Below are 9,723 nucleotides of genomic sequence, written 5' to 3'. Positions count from 1 at the left end.
TTTAAATGCTTCAGTAAAGTGCATGGTGGTACACTACACGTGCTAAAATATGACACAGTTAGCCAAATGGTAAGACTGAGAAATATTACTCCCATTTCTTCTCTGTCCTACAAATAGCTATTGCACTTCAGGCGCAGAACGAAGTAATTCAAGGGGCATTAAAATTGGTGTTAGAAGATGAAAGTTTGAACTCCTTTGGCGCCTATTGGTAGGTTTGACAAGTTCTTTAACCTGCTGAAGATTCCTTTCATGTCTACCCATTTAATTTATACTATGCAAAGTTGATATTTGAAAATGTAGAAATATGCATGAAGACGTACACAACTATGTAGATACATACACCTATTTTCTATAACTATGTAGTCACTATAAACTTTGCTTTTTTCTTTTGCTTTATTCAGTGTAACTTGATGCACAATTGAAGTAGTTTTTTGAGGGTGTGGTAAATATTTTTCATTGTACTTGCAAATAAACAATCAACATTAGGAAAAAGAGATTGATTTTATGTAGTAACATGTGTTATGTCTCCAGGAGATGTCAGATAGATGCTAACTCCTTTGTGTAAAGAGATCATGTCTAAATCCTTTGAGTGGCTGCTCAGCTAAACTTGATAGTCTTTTAATCTCATATTTGATGCTAAACCAAATAGGCCCTTAGGGAAGCGTTAAGAACAAGCCAGACATTATAAAATTCTTATTTTGTTAAGGTTGAATAGTATTTGTTACATTAGGTATAACCAGGGTAATTACTATGAGGGCTGGTTGAGTACACTGCCTGCATACAAACTGTCTAAAATAAAAGGATCTTGGGATACAGATGGACTAAAAAGATTAAGTGTTTTTATTTTATTATTTGCTGTTCAGAGGATTGCCCTTTCAGTAAGCCAAAAATGTCATTCCGATGAATAGATAAGGTCATGCTGCAAAAAAATGAGTTGAGCAGAAATCTTGACCTAAAAATGTCATCAAGCTTTCTGAATTCTTGAGTCTTAGATTTGGTCTACAGAAGCATTCTAATATTGTCTGAATTAAAGGAAATAGAAAAGACTCTTTAAAAATTAAAAAACTGCAAAAATCAACAGGAGCTCTGTGAAACACTATGAGTTTTAAACACCATTTCTCCTTTTGGCCTGAGATTGTGATAACTTAAAATGTGTCCTTTTTCCTCAGAAAAATAATTATATATGAACATTGTTTCCTGTTAAAACACGGATTTTTACTTAAAATCTAAGTCAAAGTGAAAGCGAGTCAAATATTTTTCCACAAGGCTAGATTAAATTTTTAAAGGGAAAGTGACATTTGCAGCAATCATTTGTATTTACTGTTCTAGCCATCTATTTTGTTTCAGGGATTCTTTGGAGTTAGTTCTTACACATGTTTACAGATAAAATTATCTTTTCTTTCCTCTTCTTCTGTTTGGATATCACTTCAGTAATTGTCAGGGAATTCTGTCACTTTTGGTTACTATGGCAGCTCCTACTGGATACCATGGCCCCCACGGCTCTGGTCCAGATATGCCACCTCCCCAGGTGGCATACGTGAGCTGAGCACTGGAAGAATGCTGGGTACCCTGATCTCTCCCAGGCATCGGCCTCTTTCACCCACCTTGCTGGCCACCACTGCCTCCTACTGTCCACTTACACGAGGACACATGGTACCCATACAGCAGATACTGAGATTCTGAGACCTCGGGGCTTGGAGGAGCTGCTGAGCTGCACAGCAGTTCTTGGAAAAGGAGGAAAGAATTCTTGGCTGTCCCTTGGTGCCATGCTCCACTAAAGTGGTTCAGAAACTATACAGCTTGTAGCCAAATGTTAGAAGAAACAGCTATTTTCACTTCAACTTATTTGATTGTTCACCTCCATTCAAAGTAAGATTCAAGCCTGAATCCATGGGTCTTGGGCAGGAACAAATCTTAGAAGAGATACATCCATCTCTGTCTTGGATCTCTGTCTGACTCTTCAGTCTTGCAAGAGCCAAGTCTGCCCACTCCTCTTTCTCCCAGGACCAGTTCTGTGTATGTGTGTGATTTCTTGCACAGGAGCTACTTTGGTTTTCATGTAAAGAGACTGCTATTTGCCGGCCATGTCTGAGTCCCACTGTGGGACACAGTTCATGTTTGAACTGACAGGACGCTCTGGGTAATGCAAATTAAACCCTGTCTGGTGAAAACAGCAAATAAGTGATATGGGAAGAGGAGAGCAGAATAGTCTCAAACCTCATGCCTAAGCTTATTCTTTGTAAATTGGTGTACGAATGTGTACAGGTGGTTAATGCTGACCCATTGTACATAGTCAGAGGTTGTTTCCATCTCTGTACCTCAGTCTATTCATCTGTAAGGTGGGATAATAATAGTATTCAGTTCTCAGAGCTTGCTTCAGGAAGGCTGAGTTAATAAATGTGTCATGCTGAAAAAAAGTGCTATATAGTGACTGTTATTACAGTATTAGCTATTATTCTTGTTATCCCAGCTTTTTCTAATTCACTCTGTCACATCCTGTATTTCATTAGATAACCTAGTGCTTTCCACAGGTGTCCTAAGTTGTTTTTCCTCTCTCATTTTTATTTTTGTCTCCCTACTTCCTGTGTGAGAGTTTCCCTTTGAAATATCCTTCCTGCTTTTGTGCAGAACTTTTGCTAGGATTCCTGACATGGTTGGTTTCCCTGTTCCTTCATTTGTTAGGCTCCCTCAGTTTTTTAATCTAATCAAGGACAAGTCAGGAGGAAGTCCAGATCCAGGTGAGAAGGATGTAGCAATGAAATGACCCAAAAAAGGAGAAGAGGAGGGAGGCAAGGAGAAATTTGCAATGTTCCTCTTAACATCCGCCAAATCCATATATTGCGAGAGCCTTTCGTGAAGGGAAGTCAGGAAACGGAGATACAGCCCTGTACCCAACCAACTCTGTAAGTACAGGCTATCTCTTATCTAAAACACTTGGGGATAGCAGTGTTTGGGATTTAGATTTTTTCCAATTTTTTCAATATTTTCTTATATAGTGAATGTTTAAAGTTCTTTAAGTTTTACAATAAAAGACAAATCGCCATTAATCTCTCTCAAAATAGTCTCTCTGGCTCCCAATGCAGTCACCCCATCCTTCTTGACCTTTCCTCAGGCGGGTTTGGAAGTCTTCTTTCGTATCTGTCATGGCTCATTGGCAGGGCCCTAAATTGATTCAAAACACTGACACAATTTTTGTCCGATAAAAACGCTACGGTGTGTCCTCAACCCCCTTGTCCAACAAATAGGGCACCATGTGACTTCTGGATTTTCCTCTAAGTCAAAATGCCCTTGAAAGGTGAATGGTTTGAATCAACTCGAAACACTGAGGCAGCCGGGCCAGCACAATAAAGGCACTCAGGTAACAGAACTTCCAGAACTGCTCCAGAAAGCATGAAGCATAATGGGATAAGTGTGTTTCAAAGGAGGGAGGGTATTTTCAGGGAAGTAACGGCAAGTGTCTTTTACTGTAGTTCTAAGTCAAAATGCCCTTGAAAGGTGAATGGTTTGAATCAACTCGAAACACTGAGGCAGCCGGGCCAGCACAATAAAGGCACTCAGGTAACAGAACTTCCAGAACTGCTCCAGAAAGCATGAAGCATAATGGGATAAGTGTGTTTCAAAGGAGGGAGGGTATTTTCAGGGAAGTAACGGCAAGTGTCTTTTACTGTAGTGTAACTGCTCGATTACAGGCATGCACCACCATGCCCAGTTGTAGTATATTTTTAAAGTTTAAATATTTGCTCTGTTTTTTTATTATCACACTTCATACATAATGAGTTCTCTTGGGAATGAAACCCAAGCCAAAGCACAAAATTTATTCTTGCTTCCTGTGCACTTCATACACATAACCTGAAGGTAATTTTATACAATAATTTTGGTGTGCCTGCATTGAGTGGTTGCAGGAGGTCAGGTGTGGAATGCCCACTTGTAACGGCATGCGGTGCTCAAAAAGTTTGAGCTTTTTGGACTATTTTGGATTTTTTGAATTTCCACATTGAGGAAGCTCAATCCATACAAGTTTCAGTGAATCCCAGCACACTCAGCTGCTCTTGAGCCTTTTGTGTTTCTTTCTTCCTGGACCGAGCAGCAGGTTTTTCTTGGGGAAAATTGTGCTTCACCGGTCAAGACCTGCCACAAGCTCAGGTCCAACAGGCCTCAGAGAAACATCCTCTCCCCTTGGTCTTCATACAGGTCTTATTTGTTATTTCTGCTGTGGTTCTTTCACTCCACTGCACTGAACTTGCTGTTTAACACCTTATAAAGATGTGGTATTATTTCTCTTAATTCTGTTGTGAGTCCTTTGCAGGTTGGGAACTTGTACTCATGTGGGTAGCAAAGGCTGTAGCACCTGCAAGGAGAGACAAGAGAAACAAGACTAATATTTTCAGTTGAAAGTTGGCCAAATCCAGAGATGTGAAATCCCTAAATCAGAAGAAGAACTATACTTAGAGGGGTACAGACGCTGTAAGCCACCATTCCTGACACCTTAATCTCTCGGCTACCAGAGTCTCATCTTTGAAGGTATGCAAAGCCTATCAATGCCATTTCTGAGTTGTGAATTAATTCTAAATTCAGACCCATTGCACTGAGGAAATGCGGTGGTGGAGCATGTCGTGGTCCTCCCCACGTTCCAGCTCAGTGAACCAGAAGGGTGTGCATTCCCTATGGCATGCCAGGGCAGGCAGCTCCTCTGCTTGTACAGAACAAATGGATTCTTCTTTACGGAGGTCACTGGTGGAAGCTTCCCTATGGAGCTCCCTTGACTTCCTCCACTTGTGCCCAGGGAACCTGGAAAGTGCAAACCCATAGAGCAATAGAAACTTGTGCTTTGTAGGAAGAGGAGAATGCACCCAATTTATTAGATGAAACTCTGGTGCAGAGCCTCACTCCAGGCCCTACCTCAGAGCTGAGTGACTAATCTCCTGTCCCCTGTTGGGCTCAGCATGTTTCCTTCTTGCTCTTTGTTCCCGGAGTGCAGTTGTGCTCACATCTACCCAGGACTCCTCTGCTACCTCTGACTCACTCATCTCAACTTCCCCAGGGAATGAGTGCCACCAGGGAGCATTCCTCCAGGCTGACCTCAGCTGTCGCCACCGCTGAAGCATGCCAGGGCACTCGGGGGACCAGTTGGTGACCACAGCTGGCTTGCAATTTCTCCTTTCACACACAGTCTCAGAGTAGGCAGTTTTCCTGGGAACTCAGCAAGTGACACCTTCTCAGAGACCTGAGCACTTCCCCAAGGCAAGACTTCTGCAGAGCAAGTCAAGAAAAAGCCAAAGGGGGGAACAGAAGGACCACATGAGAAGAAGAAAGAGGAAAGAAGCAGTGTCTGGTGTAGAGGATTCAATGTCACAGGCAAACTAATGTTAAAACGTAGGAAGGTCTCTCCTAATATAAGACATTTTATTATCTTGAGACGTTCTTTAGCTCTTGGAGAAAAGCTTTAGCTAGATACGACTCTCAACAGTTATTTCAGAAGGATGGCAGTAAGAAGAAAAATGAGATAGAGGCTCTTTTTAGTGACCTTGATTGCTAATGGTAGAGGATCTTAACTATTCATATATTTAAATAACTTTAAACCATAAAATTTCAAAGAATGGCTGCATCCGGCTGTGAACAGGTCATCCAATACCTTCCTATATGGCCCAAGACAAGACCCTCAGAGCACCTGCAAGTATAGGAGAGTCCAGCTCACATGGCCCCTAGGACCATCAGAACAGAGGGGTCTCATCAGATGGACACCCACTGTCTACAGTCCACCCACAAGGTAGAGAAGGCCTTGTGCTACACCCCCATCTCAGCTGGGTCTAACTAGAGTATAACCAGGATCATCACATCTTGCGCCTTTGTGGCTTAGGGTTGGCCAGTTGTCCAAAGAGGCAAACTTCAATGTACTGCCCAGCACATAGATGAAAAACCACGGTGGGTTAAAACTTCACAGGAAAAGTCAGTGCCTGAATTCCCAAGCTAAGTGTGATGATGGGATTGCATTCATCATAAAGCTCTTTAACATCTGTGAAAGGGCAGAAACCTCACTGCTTAAAAGACAGAAGCAGTAGTCATTTTTTTTTAAAGGGAAGTAGTGTTAGACTATAAAACTGTAAAAGACATTAGAGATTATTTTCTAATGTAACCCCTGGGATGAAGTTTTCTTCAAAATGTTATAGATAGATGATTTAAAAAAAAAAACCCACATTCATCAGTGATTGCAATTAAGTGGTGCTTGAGAGAAAAATGAAAGCGATTGCTTTAATCAGGCTTTAAGGAGTTCCAAGTGAGTCCTATTTTGGGGGGAAAATTCTTGGTCTGGAAATCAACCCTGAGTGCTCCTAACAGTAACTGCTCATTCTCAGCACAGTCTGCATTTCCTGGCTCTCTCTATTGAGCCAGTTTGCTCTTTCCTTCCCACCATGCAAGGAGCAATGTGTCTTCACCCTGCAAGGGCTTATGGGAGAGCCAGGGCCACAGTGAAGGCCAACAGTATCAGCAGCATCCCAGAAACCCTCTCCACATACACTGTCCCGACATGGCACCCGTCACTACCAAGACTCTGAGGAAATGAAGAGAACTTTAAGATGTGAATGCTAGTAAAAGGAACCCTCTGTTAGGAAAATAAATGAAAAAAACAATTTGTAATATGAAACAAAAGATGTGAAATGCTCTATAAACTTTCCCAAGAGAGTCACTAGAACCATCCCCCATAATACACACATAAATGTGTAAATTTGTAAAAGTTAAGAAGACTGGCCATCATCAAGGTACACGAATCAGAACAACACTGGAATTCCATCTCTTTCCAGTCAGAACAACTAACATCAAGAATGCAAGATGCAGCTGGGCCTGGTGGCATACACCTGTAATCCCAGCACTCGGGAGGCTGAGGCAGGAGGTTTGCTGTGAGTTTGAGACCAGCCTGGACTACACAGTGAGTTCCAGGTCAGTCTCAACTACATAGTGAGACCCTTTCTCAAAAAACCAAAAGAAAAAAGAATGCAAGATGCAGTAAATGCTGGTGAGGATGTGGGGAAAAGGAACTCTTCTATATTGTTTGTGTAAATGTAAACTAGTATAGCCCTATGGACGTCAAGTTAAGTTTCTACAAAAAAGTCAAGATAGAGCTATCATTTGACCCAGCTATACCACTATCCAATGAATTCCCAAAGCCAGCATACGATAGGGACATCTGCATATTCATGTTTAATGCAGCACAGTTCACAACAGCTAAGCTGTGGAAGAAGCCTGGATGCCCAGCAAAAAATAAGTGGATAATTGAAACATGTCATATAAACACAATGGAATAGTATTCAGCCATGAAAAATGCCTTGCCATTTTCAGGAAAGTGGATGGAGCTGAAGATTATCCTGTGACATAAAATAAGCTGGACTCAGAAAGTAATATGTTACATGTTTTCTCTCACATGATCAACCTAGAAAAAAATTAAAAAGCAATGACATGAAAATAGAAGGGAGAACTATAAAGTTCTGAAAAGTTAAACTAACGATTACTGTAATAGCCAGGCATTCTGCTCCTGTGTATATTTCCAAGGGACAAACAGGCACATGTCTGTCCAAAAATTTGCACCTGAGTGCTCCTAGTAGTTTTTGTTTGTTTGTTCAAGTGCTGAGGACTGAACACAGGACCTTCTCAAAGGGCTAAAATACAGCCCCCCCTTCTAAATTTTGAGACAGGTTCTAGTTAAATTTCTCAGGTTGGCCTTGAGCCTGGGCTCCCTCTGTCTCAGCCACCTAGAATGCCAGATTCCATGGGTACCATCTGATTTCCAGCTCTCCTAGCAATTTTATTTGTAGCAACCTCAAACTGGAAGCAACTTAGATACCCACCCAAAGATGATTGTTACTCTAACAATTACTATAGGTAAGTAACACATATATACTATTTACTAAAAAGCTAGAAGACAGGGTTCTGAATGTTTTCAATCATGAATTTCTTCCTGATAAATGTGCGAGAAGAAGACATGTTTAAGCTGACTTGTACATTGCAGAATGTGCACATATATCAAACACCATAAGTACCCCATCAATAGGTGCTATTTTTGTGTTTTATGCACCAGATAACAAAAAGGAAAAAAAAACTTTTGAATGCTTATATACATAACAGGGATCAACCTCAAAATGCTTAATGAATAGAAGACAAAAGGTATATATTCTCTGCTTCTACTAATGTCAAATTCTGGAAAAATAAAACTTACAATGACAGAATGCATCAAGTACTTGAGCACAGGTAGGGTAGGAATGAGGGAAGAGTTATTCAGAACAACTGGAAAGTTTTGATTGATGATGATTTTCATTATTTTAATTATAGCAATGATTTAATGGATTTTACTGTACATGTAATAAAGTGTGCAGAGTATATACACTATATTATATATATATAAAAATTATATCTCAAAACAGTGGTTACAGCCAGGCATGGTGGCACACATCTGTAATTCTAGAACTTGGGAGGCTGAGGCAGGAGGATCACTGTGAGTTCGAGACAAGCCTGGGCTACATAGTGAGTTCTAGGGCACATAGTGAGACCTTGTCTCAAAAAACTGAAAAACAACAACAACAACAACAAACAAAACCAGTGGTTAAAAGTAAAATGTCCTTTTCACTCCTGTCCAACTCTCAGACCTTTAGTTATCCTTCAAAATTCACCCACAGTAGCACTTCCTCTGCCGCCTCCCAGTTCCTCTCCTCCCCACAAGGCAAACTCATCTCTGTCCTGCATTCTGTCCTTGTACTTTGGATCATACCTCTATTATAATTCATGTCTGTCTGTGTGTGTGTGTGTGTGTGTGTGTGTGTATGTCACTCTGATCATGTCTGTGTCTCTTTTCTCCTTTCCTCTCTAGTAATAGGAAACTTTCTCATTGATATTTCAGTTAATATTAAGATGCTAAGAAAGGTTTATGATAAAAACAACACTCTAACTAGTGCATGACCAGCACCATAATCACTTGGGTAGAACAGCACTGCAGGAGCCTGAGGAACAAATCATAAAGGCATGCAGAAAATTGTCATTTAACTAAGGACAATCTGCTCATCGGGACAAATTCCTGCTACCTGGCGGAAAGCAGAAATACGCAAGGTGATTAGCACTGTAGTAAAGGGAAACCTAAGAACAGGAGATCTTGTCTTGGACTTGAATTTGTCAGATTGTCTTTAAAAGTGTCTCTCCTTCCAGCTGCCCTCAAACAGTGACTAGAAGTTGACATTTTTGAAACTCTTTGTTTTATCCCTTGAGTCCAGTCTGAAAGGTAAAGAAGCTCTATGGGCTCCCAGTTACTATATGGGACTTGGAGAAGGAGCACTGTAAATCCATGATAACTTTTTCTTTATTATTAAACTAAATCATTTAGATGCTCTTGGAAAAAAAGCATTTAAACTAGTTCAATCTCTTTCAATTACTACCATCTAGCCATCTAATAAACTAAAAGTTGAAAGACAGGACTAGACCACTCTTCTCTGTGAGGTAGCAACCCCTTGGCCTTCACTATCCTTGACTTTTAGATGTTAACAGCAGAATCTGCTCTCTGTGCATTGCAATGTGAAATTCTTTAAAAATGTAAGAGATGCAGGAAGGGAGAAGGATGAGTGAGGGAAAGAACATAAAAAGGATTAAGATGCTTTCAATACATACCAACCTCTCCATGATGGATGTGATAATTATGTACTACAAATGTACTAATAAAATTTATATATATATATATATATGTAT

This window comes from Fukomys damarensis, unplaced genomic scaffold (genome assembly GCF_012274545.1).
Source record: "Fukomys damarensis isolate Sample0158 unplaced genomic scaffold, DMR_v1.0_HiC HiC_scaffold_18, whole genome shotgun sequence".
Taxonomy (NCBI): Eukaryota; Metazoa; Chordata; class Mammalia; order Rodentia; family Bathyergidae; genus Fukomys; species Fukomys damarensis.
This window is presented reverse-complemented; position numbering follows the sequence as displayed.